Source organism: Pleurodeles waltl, chromosome 10, assembly GCF_031143425.1.
Source record: "Pleurodeles waltl isolate 20211129_DDA chromosome 10, aPleWal1.hap1.20221129, whole genome shotgun sequence".
In the NCBI taxonomy this organism is placed as follows: Eukaryota; Metazoa; Chordata; class Amphibia; order Caudata; family Salamandridae; genus Pleurodeles; species Pleurodeles waltl.
Genome location: NC_090449.1, coordinates 692,053,882 through 692,069,899, shown reverse-complemented (window position 1 = coordinate 692,069,899; position 16,018 = coordinate 692,053,882).

The following is a 16,018-nucleotide window of genomic DNA, read 5'->3' as shown; positions in this document are numbered from 1 at the left end:
GGGTGAGGAGTCTGAAGGTGATCCTCTTGTTGACTGGGAGCCAGTGGAGTTTCTTCAGGTGTCCGGAGATGTGGTGGTGGCGGGGTATGTCCAGGATGAGTCGTGCGGCCGCGTTCTGGATCCGTTGAAGTTTCTTCTGCAGCTTGTTGGTGATGCCGGCGTACAGAGTGTTCCCGTAGTCCAAGCGGCTGGTGACGAGGGCGTGGGTGACGGTCTTCCTGGTATCGATGGGGATCCAGCGGAAGATCTTGCGGAGCATGCGGAGGGTGTTGAAGCATGCTGAGGTCACTGAGTTGACCTGTCTGGTCATGGAGAGGGATGAGTCCAGGATGAAGCCGAGGTTGCGTGCGCGGTTGGTGGGCTGGGGAGTGCTGCCTAGGGCGGGAGGCCACCAGGAGTCGTCCCAGGCGGTGGGAGTAGGGCCGAGGATGAGGACCTCCGTTTTCTCTGTGTTCAGTTTCAGCCGGCTGTCTGTCATCCAGTTCGCTACTTCCTTCATACCGTCGTGTAGTCTGGTCCTTGCTGAGGTGGGGTTGTTGGTGAGGGATAAGAGGAGCTGGGTGTCGTCGGCATAGGATATGAGGTTGAGTCCGTGTTTGCGTGCGATGTTCGCTAGGGGGGTCATGTAGACGTTGAAGAGAGTGGGGCTGAGTGAGGATCCTTGGGGTACGCCGCAGATGATCTCCGTGGCTGTAGATCTGAAGGGGGGGAGGCGGACTCTCTGGGTTCTTCCGGAGAGGAAGGAGATGATCCATTCCAGGGCCTTGCCTCTGATGCCGGCGTTGCTGAGGCGGCGTATTAGGGTACGGTGGCAGACAGTGTCGAAGGCCGCAGAGTGGTCCAGGAGTATGAGGGCCACGGTTTCTCCCTTGTCGGTCAAGGATCTGATGTCATCCGTGGCTGCGATGAGGGCGGTTTCGGTGCTGTGGTTAGCTCTGAAGCCGAACTGTGTGGGGTCGAGGGAGTCGTTGGCTTCCAGGGCGGTGGTGAGTTGGGCGTTGATGATTTTCTCAATCACTTTGGCGGGGAACGGCAGGAGAGAGATTGGCCGGAAGTTTTTGAGTTCGGTGGGGTCTGCTGTAGGTTTCTTTAAGAGGGCGTTGAGCTCTGCGTGTTTCCAGCTCTCTGGGAAGGTGGCGGAGGTGAGAGATGCGTTGATGACGTCCCGGAGGTGGGGGGCGATGATGTTGTCGGCTTTGTTGTAGATGTGGTGTGGGCAGGGGTCGGATGGAGATCCAGAGTGGATCGAGTTCATGACGCGGGTGGTTTCCTCAGTGGTGGTTGGGGTCCAGGTGAGGATGGTGGTGTCGTTGGTGGTGGGTTCCGGTGGAGGGTTCGTGTTGTTTGTGGTGAAGCTGTTGTAGATGTCGGTGATCTTGTGGTGGAAGAAGGCTGCGAGGGAGTCGCAGAGGTCTTGTGAGGGAGGGATGGAGTTGTTTTCTGCGTCGGGGTTGGAGAGCTCTTTGACGATTCCAAATAGTTCTTTGCTGTTGTGGGCGTTGTTGTCGAGTCTGTTCTGGTAGACTGTTTTTCGTGCGGCGCAGAGTCGTTGGTGGTGTTGGCGGGTGGCGTCCTTAAGGGCTGACATGTTCTCTTCGTTCTGGTTGAGGCGCCATGTCTTCTCGCGGGTGCGGCATTCTTTCTTGGAGTCCTTGAGGTCGGGGGTGAACCAGGAGTTTTTTTTGTGGTTGTTGGAGTTAGCTTGGGTCTTCAGGGGGGCCAGGTGGGTGGCGCAGTCGGAGATCCAGCTCGTGAGGTTGTTGGCGGCTTCGTTGGGGTCTGTGGTGCTGGTGGGTTGTTTCTGAGCGAGGGTCGATGTGAGTTGTTCCGTGGTGGTTCGATTCCATTGTCTTCTTGGTGGTTGCTGGGTGTGGTGGTGCACGGAGGTCTTCTTGAGGTTGAAGTGGACACAGCTGTGGTCCGACCAGGTGAGTCCGGTGGTGTGGCTGAAGGAGATGTGTTTGCTGGGGGAGAAGATGGGGTCGAGTGTATGTCCGGCGTGGTGGTGGGGGTGTTGACTAGCTGTTTCAGTCCCAGGTTGGCGAGGTTGTCCAGTAAGGCCGTGGTGTTGTTGTTGGTGTGGTTCTCCAGGTGAAAGTTGAGGTCCCCTAGGAGGATGTAGTCGGTGGATGATAGTGCGTGAGGGTTGACAAAGTCTGCGATGTCTTTGCTGAACTTGGTCCGTGGTCCCGGTGGTCTGTACATGAGGGTGCCTCTGAGGGTGGTCTTGGGGTCGCTGTGGATCGCGAAGTGGAGGTGTTCGGCGTCGGGGAGTGAGTTGTCGGTGTATGTCGAGATACGGATGGAGCTTTTGTGTGCGATGGCGATGCCTCCTCCGGTGCGGTTGGTGCGGTCTTTCCGGATGATTTTGTAGCCGTCGGGGATGGCTATGGCAATGTCGGGTGCCGAGGAGGGGTTCATCCAGGTCTCGTGAGGAAGGCGATGTCCGGGTTCGTTGAGTTGATGAGGTTCCACAGTTCGATGGCGTGCCTGTGGACGGATCGGGTGTTGACCAGGATGCAGTGGAGATTGCTTCCGGGGGAGTCGATTTTGACGGGAGCGGTGTGAGTCCGTAGACAGTTGAAGCGGCAGTTGCTGCAGGTAAAAGGGCCGTGGGTTCGTTTCGGGGTGGCGCGGTAGCAGCCGGCGTGCGGCCGGGGTTGAGGCTGGCGAGGGTGGTGGAGTCGTAGGTTTGGCGGGGGTTGCGGGGGCAAGGGGTTTGGGCGCTGGGCGCGGTCCAGGCACGGACGGGCGCAGACGGGCTTGCCTTAGGCACGCCTTCGGCGCGCCAGCGGCGCGTCCACTGCGCGGCCTCGCAGCGGCCGCCATTTAAAGGGGTAGCCTGGGAGGAGGGGTCAGCTGGGAGGCGGGAGACGGGAGGGTAGACGGAGCGGCGAAAGGCGGGAAAAAGCGGGAGAGGCGAGGAGCAGAAGGCGGGAAAAAACGGCGAGAAAAAGGCCTGAAAAAGTACGAGGCGGCCAAAAAGCGAGTGGGAAAAACAGTTGAGGGGGAAAAAACGGCTAGTGGGGGCAGGAAGACACGGCGGACACAGTCACTCGGGGTACAGAAAGAAGAGGGGAGCGCGATCACACAGGGCAGCAGACACTCGGGGTACAGAAAGAAGAGGGGAGCGCAATCACACAGGGCAGCAGACACTCGGGGTACAGAAAGAAGAGGGGAGCGCGATCACACAGGGCAGCAGACACTCGGGGTACAGAAAGAAGAGGGGAGCGCGATCACACAGGGCAGCAGACACTCGGGGAACAATCAGGCAATCAGAAAACAGTCAACGGGCAAACAGGCAGAAGGCACACAGGAGCTGGTGGCGCTGCGGGGGCAGGGGAGCGAAGTGTTTCTAATCTATACATCTGCAGCTGTTTCTTTCTGCTTAGCCCTCTCTAGTTTAGACCATTAGACCCATGTACAACTGTAGTAAATGTATGAAATCCTCTGTTCAGAACACTAGAAAAGTATGCTGTAGATGGGTGTATTAGGAGACCCCCTTTTACTGACTCTAGGAGTCAAATACATGCTGAATTGCTATCCTATTTTTTACTCTGTATTTGCTGACCTGAACTTTACTGAGTTCTTTGGTTGATTTCTGTATATTAATTGCGCTTTTTACTTTGATTAATTGAGTTTGCATTTCAAGGTGATTTTAGTATGACTACATTTAAAAATAAAGGCCCTCATTATAACATTGGCGGTAAATCCCACTTACCGCCATGCTGACTGCCACCAACATACCGCCACAGCGGCAGATATCCATTCACCATATTATGACACATACACACCAATCCGTCATTATTCAGCCGCATACACAATTCTGCCAGCCCAAAGGTCAGTGATAAACTGGCGGTGTCCAAACCCACACCGTTACGCCAAAAGAACAATGCCCATTACATTATGACCGACGAATCACCACAGTGGACATTCAATGGCAGTAAACCATTGGCGGTACATACCGCTGCGCTCAAAATACCCACACTCAAACAAAACAACACCACACTGGACAATTCAAACAACACACACCTGACACATATACACACACCACACACTCACACCACTATAAAACACACCCACATTACCCACAACCCTTTATGACTACAAACAATTGCCACCAGAGAGAGACAGCAAGACCACAGACACAACCAGAGCCTTACACCACTCACACCTATACACCACTCACGCACCCCACATCTCCCACACACCCCACCATCACATCTCACTCATCCCAATGCCAAGCCCTGCATGCTCTACCAATGCATGGCCATCACTCACAACCCTGCATGGACACCTATCACTAAAGCATGTACACTAGATAGAATCAGTTAGCACACACATACCAACTTAAAGCTGCCAGGGCAAATACAACCAAAGAGGGCAAGCCACTGATTAACAATATGTCACACACAGAAACAATAACATAACATATCATTTACATCCCCACAGGTGTCACCGGAGAGGAGGTGCCAGCAATATCCAGTCCCCCAACAGAAGAAGCCCACAGTGATGATAGCAACTCTGGTCTCCTGGATCTGGATGTCCAACCTGGCCCATCAGGGACCTCTGGACAGTCGGTTACCCAAGCCCAGTCACAGACAACCACAGAGCCTCCCCATCTGTAAACACCACCACAGCACCCACCCAGAGTATCCACACCTCTGTCCCCAGGACAAGTCAATCAGCAGTGTGTCCACCTCTACAGGGACCCCAGGACACACCTCATACCCAAGACAATCAGGGACCTGGGGTCAGTGGCAGTGGGCACACGGTTCAGGGGACAAAGGCACAGGCCAACAGGGAAACTGGGATGAGTGCTGTGCACCAGGGGGAGGACAGGCCCAGGGAACCGACTCTCTAGGAGGCACTTGCAGAGATCCTGGAAGCATATCAACATTCCCAGGACACGATGGGCCAGATCTTTGACAATGTGCAGGAGAAAAGGTGGCTGCAGGAGGGACAGTACCAGGGGATCAGGGAGGACTTGCAGGCCATCAACAACACCCTGGTCTCCATAGCAGGGGTGCTGGTAGACATGGCCAACATTATGAGGGAGGCAGTCAGACTGCCTTCCACCTCCGCTGCCGCTAGTGGACAGGAGGCCCTGACACAGGACCAACAGGCCACCCCCCCCCCTGCAGAAGGAGAACCACCCTGCAAGTATTCCCTGCAATTCAGGCAGAAGACAGAGACTATTGTCAAGACCCCCGCCAGGAAATGAGAATCTGCTGATTGTCCCCCTTGTGTCCCACTCTGTCACCCTGTCCACCTTGAACTGCCATTGCTCCACTTCCTATGTCCCTTTGGACAATGCACCTGTGCTACAGACTGGAACAATACCCTAGACTTTCCTCCATCATCACCCCATCCCATTGCACTCGCCCCTCAATATCTTAGCACTTCAATAAACACCCTTGGAAAAAATAGAAGTATTGAGTATGTCACATTTTTCAAGTATGTATATGTTTAACCAGGTACAAACATTGCAATTCAACTGTACAGTAAATAAGCACATATGAAAGATCTTTAGTTGGCTGCAGTGATCACACCAGGAGCTATTGTGAGGCACCAACAGTGGGCAATGGTGATGTATGCCGGCAGTGACGGTATACACCACCATGGACGTGACTGCCATTTTCTATCTGATTCCTCACTTACTACCTGACCTTCAACAGGAGAGGACCTACACTGCATGTGCTGCTGTGACCTGTGCCTGAACCTACCATGGCCCGTGTGGCTGGGGGAAGTGCCCCTTTCTTCACTTCAGCGGAGTTGAGGAGCCTGGTGGATGGGGTCCTACCCCAGAATGGACTGCTGTATGGGCCTCCAGACCAACAAGTGAGTACACTCTTGGCACAATGCATGTGGCATGAATGCATGGAGTGATGTGTGAAGGCCTTGTGTAAGGGGGGTGGGTGGATGTCCCCTGGGCGGCGTACAGGTTGTGTGATGGGCCATGTTTGTGGAAATGGTGATGTGAAGGGGTATGGTGGGCCATAAGTGTAGCAGGCAGGACTGTCTAAGTAATTCTATTTTCCTGTGTGTATTCCCTCTGCAGGCCAGCACCAATCAAAAGAAGGGTTTTTGGTGTGCCATCACCAAGGACGTACGGACCCTGGGTGTCTATGGGAGGTGGAGCACCCACTGTCAGAAACGGTGTGAGGACCTGAGATGCTTGGCACCGAAGATGGCGGAGGCCCAGCTGGGGATGGCCTCTCAACGAGGAAGGTGTGCCCATCGAACCCTGACCCCCTGATACTGCTGGTGGCCTATCCAGAGCTGGATGGGTGCTTGAGGGCATCACAGCAGCCACAAGGGGATGAGTACAGTGCCCATCATTACAACTTACGCATGGTAGGGTGTTATCTGGGTGAGGGATGTGTGTCAGTGGGTGCCCCTAGGCCAGGCCTGACATTGCAGCATAGGTCCCCTGGTGACCAGGGTACTGAAGGGATAATCCTGCTACCTAGCTCGTAGGCATCCACTACTGGAGGCTGCGTGGGTCCCAGGTGTGCTGGATTTGCCGGTGTGTGCCCTTCCTCATGCTTTGGTGGCTAGCAATATCACTGGTAGTGCAATGGATAGTACGTAGGCCTGTGCCCTGTGCGTGAGTGTGCTCTGTATGCCAACGGTGGTGTTGGTGCTGCCATTGACCAAGTGTATCCTTTGTCTCCCCCCCTTTTTGTTTTGTCACCTTGTCCTTATGTGCATTAGCATCATTTGGCGGAGGAGCAGAGGCACCAGCGACAGAAGGAGCTGCATCCCACAGGACCCAGGAGACAGAGTCCACCAACGGTGAGGCACCAATGGGAAGGAGGGTGAGGGGAGCACCATGGCGGAGACTGGAAGGGACAGTTTTGACACAGATACCACCTCCGATGGAAGCTCCCTAGTGGTGGCGGACACCTCTGTGACCACCCCAGCTACAGGTACAGCCGCCATCCCGTACCATCACCGCCTTCCCAGCAGCCCCTCATCAAGTTGCCTGTGTCTGCTCACTCAGGGGGGGATGGGCATCTCATTCACCCTGGGCACCTCAGGCCATGCCCCAGTGAGCCCTGCTGCCCTGAGTGAGGAGGCTATTGACCTCCTGAGATCCATCTCTGTAGGGCAGTCAACCATTGTGAATGCCATCCAGGGGCTGGCAGCCCAGATGCCACAGACTAATGCATTTCTTAAGGGCATTCACACTGGCTTGGCAGCCCAACAGAGATCGATCCAGTCTCTGGCCTCCTCTCTGATGGCAGCCATTGTCCCTGTTTCCACCCTCACCCCTCCAACTTCCTCTTCCCAATCCCCTCAAACCAAAACTATCCCAAGCACACAGGCAGACGAGCATGCACACAAGACAACACACAAGAGTGGCACAGGCAAACACAAGCACCACATATCATCCCACAGGCACTCACACAAACACCATCCAGATGCAGACATACCAACATCCACAATTTCCACTGTCTCCCCCTCCCCCTCCACCGCCCTCCCAGTTCTGTCTACACTCACACCTGCATGAACTACATCCTCTTCCACTACCAGCATCACCACCACACCAAGCAGAACACACACCTCACTGGCAGACACCTCCACAAAAGCCATACACACGTCCCCTGTGTCCTCTTCCACTGTGTCTGCCCCCCCCTAAAGTACACAAACTCATGCACTCAGACACCCAACAGCCATCCTCCTCACAACAGCATCCAGCCCATGCCCTGCACCCAAAATCAGCAGACAGACACCTCCTACAACAACTCCCTCTTCATCTGCTCCCAAACCTTCACCCTCTTCCCGCCCCAATGTCCCTAAAAAGTTTTTCCTATCCACCATTGACCTCTTCCCTACCCCTCCCCCCGTCCTGCATGACTGGCCAGGATGGCAAAAACCCAGCCAAGCACCTCAGCCACCCAGTCCATGGGCCCAGTAGTCACCACACCCACTCGTGGTGGGAAAGGACCCAGGGCACATGTCCTGAGGGTAAAGGAGCCTGCACCAGGCAGCATCAAGGGTACGGAGCCTGCCCTAGCTGCTGCTAGGAAGACCAAGGAGCCTGCCTCAGCCGCTGAAAGGAAGACCAAGGAGCCTGCCCCAGCTGCTGCCAGAAAGACCAATGAGCCTGCCTTAGCTGCTTCCAAGAAGACCAAAGAGCCAGCACCAGCAGGCAGGAAGGGCAATGGGCCTGGGACAGGGACTCTGATGGAGCCCCCACCACCAACCATGGTTGTGCAGCCATCCGAGGCTGCAGCGGATGGGTTGGAGCCTCCCCACACCAGCAGCAGCAACACCACCAGTGGGCAGCCATCTGAGGATGCAGGGGATGGGCTGGAGCCTCCCCCCTCCAGCAGCAGCAGCAGCACCACCACCAGTGGGCAGCCATCTGAGGCTGCAGGAGATGGGCTGGAGCCTTTCCCCACCAGCAGCAGCACCACCACTACCACCACTGAGCAGCCGTCACCGCCACCGGATGGTATGTAGTCCTGCTTCCATGGGCTGCTATGCAGCCTGCCCCCTGCAAATACAGTGGGTATAACACCCACCTGGGAGACTGTGACCTTGCACTCCCCAGGATCAAGAGCATAGGGCACGATGCCCCCTCCATAACAGTGGGTAAGACACCCATCTACCCCAGCATCCCCAGGATCAAGAGCACAGGGCACAATGCCCCCTCCAGAACCAGTAGTCTTGTTTCATCTCCTGGCTGAGGTGCCCCCCACCCCCTTGAGGTGCCTGCCAATATTCCAACTGATGCCCCTGCAGAGTTCTCTCCATGTTGATGCAGGTGACAAGTGGGGCCTTGGACTTTGGCCTGTGGCCCATGCAAACTGAGGACTGGGCAGTGTCCTTTGAACTGTACAATTGTAAATATCTGCACAATTCTTATTTATACTGTGTTGATCTTATTACACTCACTTTAGTAAATTCATTTTGTCCTTGCATTATTCAGTTGATTTAGGGGGGTTAACTTGTTTTCCTGTGCATCTGGTTGTGTGTATGTCACTCTCTTTCCCCCCTCTTGTGTACCCAGGACATCTTGTTTGGGGTCAGGGGCAACAAGTTTTTATGTTTACTTTGTCCTTGGGACAAGTAGGCCAACCCTCTGCTGCACAAACCCTTTGGCTGCCTGTTTACAGAGAGTGGAACTCTCTGCAGTTGAGGTAATGTGTTGCCAAAAGATGGTGCTGTTCGAACTTGTATTTATGGTTCATTATTTGAAAGCCTTCATTATTAGGGTGAGTGCTGTAAATAAATGTTTTAAGGTTACACTTAACTACTGACGTTGGTTCCAGTACAAAAAAAAAACGTGTATACACATGTTTGAAAAGTTTAGGCTATGAGGCTATGAGGCTAAGTATAATGCTCCCATAATGCTCTCTGATTAGATGCAAATGAAGTGTCTTTTAGTAAAAATGTGTTGGTGCATGCTAGTATTTCCCAAAAATATTTCTAATGGAAAATCAGTGTAACCATTTTCAACACGATTATGGGAAGCATGAAAATAAACAAACACTGACAAAGCCAACTGATCTGACATATTTTTATATGTCTTTTAGTTTCATCAATGCGTGTCTTGTTTTGACATGGCCTTTGTAACTCTTTATTGTTGTGGGAGCTATCAGGCCCTCAACACTGTAACAAACACTGGCAAAAAAAAAAAAAAAGTTTTTGAACTCTAAAAGCACATGTTGCCACCAGTGGCATAACAAAGGCCCCACAGCCGCCCTCCAGGGGGCCCCTTCAGCACAGCACCTGGCCTGAGTGAGTCTGGAGAGGGGGCTCCTCCATGTTCTTTGCAAAGGGGCACCCTCCTTTTTCGTTACGTCACTGATTGCCACTGTAGTTCCTGACACTGAACAAAACTACTTTGTGTGCCAATATGCTCCTTGTGGAAGAGCAGAATGCGATCGCTCACAGTAAAGCCAGCCGAAAGAGAGAGAAATAGAAGTTTAATAAAAACAAAATGTCTTTGTTAACACCAGACCTAATTAGGGACCAAGAACCACATGTAGGTAGCTTTTTGCATGTTGCAATCAGCGACTTTCGCTGTTTGCGACGTGCAAAAAGCACATTGCGATGCACAAACCCAGTTTTGCGATTCAGTAACCTGGTTACCGAATCACAAAACGGGTTTGCGACTCGCAATTAGGAAGGGGTGTTCCCTTCCTAATTGCGACTCACAGTGCAATGCAGGATTGTTTTGTGACCGCGGGCGCAAACCAATCGCAGTTTGCACCCATTTCAAATGGCTGCTAACACTTTCGCTAAAGGGAAGGGGTCCCCATGGGACCCCTTCCCCATTGTGAATGTCACTGTAAACATTTTTTCAGAGCAGGCAGTGGTCCTGCGGACCTGCGGACCACTGCCTGCTCTGAAAAAATGAAACGAAAACGTTTCATTTTTCGTTTTTGTAATGCATCTCGTTTTCCTTTAAGGAAAACAACTGCATTACAAAAAAAAAACTGCTTTATTGAAAAGCAGTCACAGACATGGTGGTCTTCTGTCTCCAGCAGGCCACCATCCCTGTGAGGGCCGCCATTCGCAAGGGGGTCGCAAATTGCGACCCACCTCATGATTATTCATGAGGTGGGCATTTGCGAAGCCCTTGCGAATCACAGATGGGCATGGGTCGCAAATCTGAACCTACCGACATGTGGCCCCAAATTCTTAAAGAAAGTCACAAAAGTGCACCCAGGTATAATTCGTACCCCTATAAAATATTTGTGAACTGTATTTTAGCATGGGTAAATACGATGTGTAGATTTGCTTATGTGAAAATCTATTGAGCATTTGCAAGTTCATTTTCCCTCCAGCCACTTTCTTCCCAACCCTGGAAGAAGTTCTAATTCTGCCTTTGTCAGGAGTAAATGTCCAACCTTTCTTATTATGGGAAAATATTAGAGAGAAGCTGTTGAAAATCTTTAAAACATGCAGGTTAGTAGGTTTGCAGACTCAAAGGCATTCCAGCCCTGGAACTATTGCTTACTGCTTCCTCTAGCCCCAGTATGCAGATCTGCAGAAAGGTGGCAATTAAGGAAATTGCTACAGTAGGGATTGAAACTACAAGTATTCAAGCCCTACTAAGGTGGTAGCCCTGGCATAATCAGAGAGGCTATTATCAGAGCTCTTACATAATGAGATTGCTGCCATAATTTGTCGCCACACTACATGGCACCAAAGGGACAAGTAGATCTTTTTACAGGCAAGTAGATTTGAGAAGCAACCTGTCCCCTGGACAAGTAGATATTTTAATAAATTCCACACCCCTGTCACCGTCGTCGTCTTCACTGTCATTGGTGTTCGTGGTGGAGCAGCACGTAGAAGAGTATGGGGAAGACATGCAAATCGGACTCCATGGCGGCGTGCTTGTTCCCAGTGTCTCCAATGGTGAGTCCTTTCACTTCTGTGCAGTGTTTCTACCAGGCTTTTGATGCCGTTTGTACCGCCCCGGAAAGGTGGCGGATTGGCATGTCTTAATACAATGGGCGGAACATTGACTTCCGTCTGGCTGTAGGCAGCTACCGCCATGGTGCCTGTGGTTTCCGCCCTGGCGGTCGGGGTGGTAAAATGGCTGTCTATCTGGGATCTATCTGGCATGGTCATAATTTGGCGGCAATTACGGCCAGCCTGTTGGCGGTATTACTGCCACTTTTACACCAACAGCCAGGGTTGTTACGAGGGCCAAAATCTTTAAGATTCAAGACTTCCCTGTTTGTTATTTCAGTAAGACCAAATGGGTTATATGTGCTGAATTAAAATTGTAGTTTAAAATGTTCTCTTAGAGAAAGAAGTACAGCGGGGAGCACCAAAATTCGTATAGGGATTACACTGCTCCCGGCCCATCAGTTGCACAAATGGTAGAGCTGTAGGCAACATCACTGACCATGTAACATCCTTCTGCCCAGCGCAGGTTATCTCCTCCATTTCTCAGAGCCCAGGCTCCAATCCAGGAGACTAAGACCAAAGCACCACACTTTACAATGAAATGATTAAAGCATCATTCCAATTAAGAAAATTAGTATAAATGCTTTCTTTACTGGTACTTTTTAAATCACCATAAAACCAAAGGGGGAAGTAGAGGAATTATTTAATGTGGTCCAGCACAGAACTCTCCCTCAGAACAATTCACAAATACCCCTAGTGTGCTTTTCCACCACACCACCATATTCCAAATCGAAATAGTGGAGTCAGTGTCACCAATTTGTCATGGAAGGCCCTGTATTTGGGATACAATAGCCCTAACCCACTAAGGTGACATGATTCATCATCAAGCTTTTGCGCCTTTTCGAGTGGGCCCTGCAATACCCAGCTGCTCCATAGCTGGAGCTCATTATCAGAGATCTTTTTGCTAAGTCATGCCCTGTTTTTGGCACGGCACAGGTATAAGCCTTTCGATATGGGCTTCAGGGGGGCGTGGTAGATTGGGTGGAAGTATTGTTAAAACTGGCTACGCACAATCCCTATAGTGTATGTTTTATTCCTGGTGAATGTCTGCGACAAGTTTAAAAACAGAAGGTGAACCAAATGGGCATAGTAATGAGCCTGTGGCCAACATGTTTCATTCCTTAGTCATTCAGTGTGTCAAAGACATTACTTCAGGACCAGAGCAAAGGAAACCTTAATCTACTATGTTAGATTTGGAAGCATTTTATTTTTTTGATTGTCTTGCTGAATTTTAAGGGGTAGATCACACTGATACACTCCATCTATTGGAAAAATAATTATGAAGGGCTATTATTGTTGCAGCAATACATGCAGGAATACCTGAATGTAGGGATTTTACCTCTTTTTGCTCCTGCAAGCTACAGTTATGCCTGCTGAGGGGAGAGCAAAGAGGTGATGCCTAGCATAAGTGCTTCTTTGACTACATCTAATTTGATTAATCAAGCTACCTAGACGTAATGAGTTGCTGAATTCAACACTGGTCTGGCATTTAACCTATATTGACCAAAGAAAGAGTTTACTGACTCTATGATGATAGGAGCACTTTGGCAGAAAGATTTCTTAGTGACTCATATGTACTCAAAGACACTTGCTTCTATATTACTCAATTGCTCTCACTTCTGCCTGCACAACGTTCTGCCCCCTCCAAAATAAATTTTGCTTCACAGGTTCTTCTCCTTATATTATATGATATTACCCCATCAATTACCCCACCTATCACCACTTCCTGACCAGCAGGTAATGCATGTAGAAACACATTTCATTCATGTTATGTCAAAGAAATAATAAATATTGGTTTGGAAATATATGTTTTATGGACTTGAAATTTTCACAAAATTGCAATCTTAAGTACCCTTTCCCAAAGGAAACTTGGGAATAGCCCTGGAGCACTCAGCGCCTGATTAGAAACATCAAAATTCCTATTAGAAAAAGTTCAAAGAGGACACAGTCCTTTTTATTAGTACCAATAGTATATGGGTATTCCCATTTTGCTCCCCTTGTAGTTGTTTTGGGTCTAATTCCAAAGTGCATGAAGGGGTACAAAAAGAGATCTACAGGAGAACTACTTTACTCATTTCTAAAGGCCTTTGTGAATTGGCCCCACATTATACACCATTGATCAAATTTAGATTTTTCATATTAAACACTGTTCTCTGTGCATACAGTCCAACGTGTTCTGATGTCGCTATTTATGTGCAAATTGTACATCAAAACTATCTTTCGGAAATGTGCAACACTGTTTGAATGCCTTTTTCCATATTCGCAAAGACATAGGGGCACATTTAAGAGCCCCTAGCACCGCCATAGAATATTTTTTTTTATGCTAAGGCAGCACTAACATGGCATTTTCCCCATGCAATTTTTATAAAGTGGTGCAATGCATGCACTGGCCCACTTTGGAAACTCTTGCGCCACATCATGCCTGCGCAAGGCATAATGTATGCAGGGGTGCGTTCCCCCATGGGGGGGGGAATGGCGCAAGAAAATCAAAGAGATTTCCTTGCGTTATTCTTTTCGCCACTTTTAACGCCTGCTCAGAGCAAGTGTTAAAAGGGAGCATACAATTATTTATAATGAGCCCCTATCTACTCTGCAGGAGTAGTGCCCGAATTTTGGCGCTACTCCTGCAGAGTACATCAATAGACTAAAAAAATGACACTTAAATCTGCACCATAGTTCTTCATGAGTGTACAATCTTCATATGACCTTTAAACTCTTTCTATACCCTAAGTGTTATGAAACACACTTTATCTTCTGCTCTGCCGGTAATATTGCATACAGCTTTCAAAAAGACAAGGACTTTGGAACAAATTTGTCCTTTCTCTAGTAAACTGTGTTCACCGCTTTGAAGAAAAAATAGCGCATATAGATTTCAAAGCTTTTAAAAGGTTGTTTACAAATAAAGGTTTATCAATAGAGTGTGATTATGTACAAAGAATAAGCCAGTTGCCCTTCCATTTGGAGTAATGATCTCAAGCTTCTTCCATTTTCCTGCTGCAGAGTTATAATAAATACAAGGCACATTTTCAGCTATGCACATCAAACCCAATCTGCTGGATGCACGTGTCATGGATGTTGATAATGACTCCCTATTGTACTTCACAGCTAATTGTTGTGCTGTCCAAAACGCAGTGCTCGCTTCTAATACCACGTTCAGCTGCCAAAATCAATAGTTGCTCAGCACATTGTACTCCTCACAAAACGACCAGAGGTTCGGCCCAGGTAATTGTGCAGCATTTGATTTACAGTTAGAGCTTTTGGAGTCTTTGCCATTAAGAAACCAGACGGTATTTAAGAGGCACTTAGTCTAAATACTTGTGAGAAGAATCAATTCTGGAAATATACTTTACTTCATACAGCTATCAGGTGCGTGCTCTTTTTTCGGGAAAGTGGTGTGACGCCTACATTATGATTAATTGTATCCTAGTATCATAAGGTTCTGCACCAGCAATATCATTTGGGTCAGATATATGTTATCATTGTTGTAGGAGATATGTAGCCTACAGCTAAGAGCATATGACCAGTACCTTGGCAACGGTGAATACTTGAGAATGAACCCCTTCCAGGTCAAGCTTTGATTCAAAAGCTTGTGTCAATATAAATATTGTGGTTTTTTTTGTAATTTATAATTTGTTTTAGATGTATTATGACTTTTTGTGAAAAGAAATCAGGGTTTGTAATTGACCTACGTACTGTGACCTGCCTAATTAGTATTCATTTGCCAGGTTTCAATTTGTTGCTGTAGTCACACAGTCGCTGTGATTACATTCCAAAAAGATAATATTTTTTCAGCAGCCTGTGTACCTCAACTGCTTTAAACAAAATCTGCTTTGGAGAGCTTCTGTGAGAACTGGTAGGGGTTTCCTGAGTTACTGCCTACTTCCCAGAAGCTGTCACCCCAGTTTCCTTATGGCCCATTTCCCCTTTCAGAATCTGTTAACTCCCCAAAATGGGAGTTAGTAACTGATAAAAAAATTGCAGCCAGAATCGCAAGCCACTGATACCTACCATTCTGACTCTCAATTTGGACGCAACGCCCCTTACACACCCCTTCAAACACAATATGTGAGATACAGTATCAGTAAGAGAATCTCAAAATGGGGTTAGTATATGTAAAAAAGGGATTTTGTGGTCTTGAATCCTGTGATTTTGCGAACTGCAGGTTTTCAACTACAAAATTTGTCAGTACATCTGGCCTCCTGAATCATAAAGGATTCACCAAATGCACATTATACAGACTTTACGAGTGCAGATCGAGAAATCTCAAATGTTGGGCATGTGCAATATCTTAGAGGATTTGTATATCAATAAAATGGGTTTTGTGTGCTCTATTTCACTGCCTCAAAAGCAGTGTCTATGTAGGGCATACCAGGCACCATGTCAGGTTCATTTTCCTGCATTTCCTACACCTTCCGTTCCTAGCCCGGCAAAAGTATGGGAGGAAATAGCCTAAGCTGGCATGCAATAGAAATAGCACTACTCTGCATTGCATGCCCTTTAATCCTGCAATCATGTAGTTCATGAGTGGTGCAGTGTAGAGTTAAGTAATCACCCCTAAATTGGGGTTAGACATATAAGACCT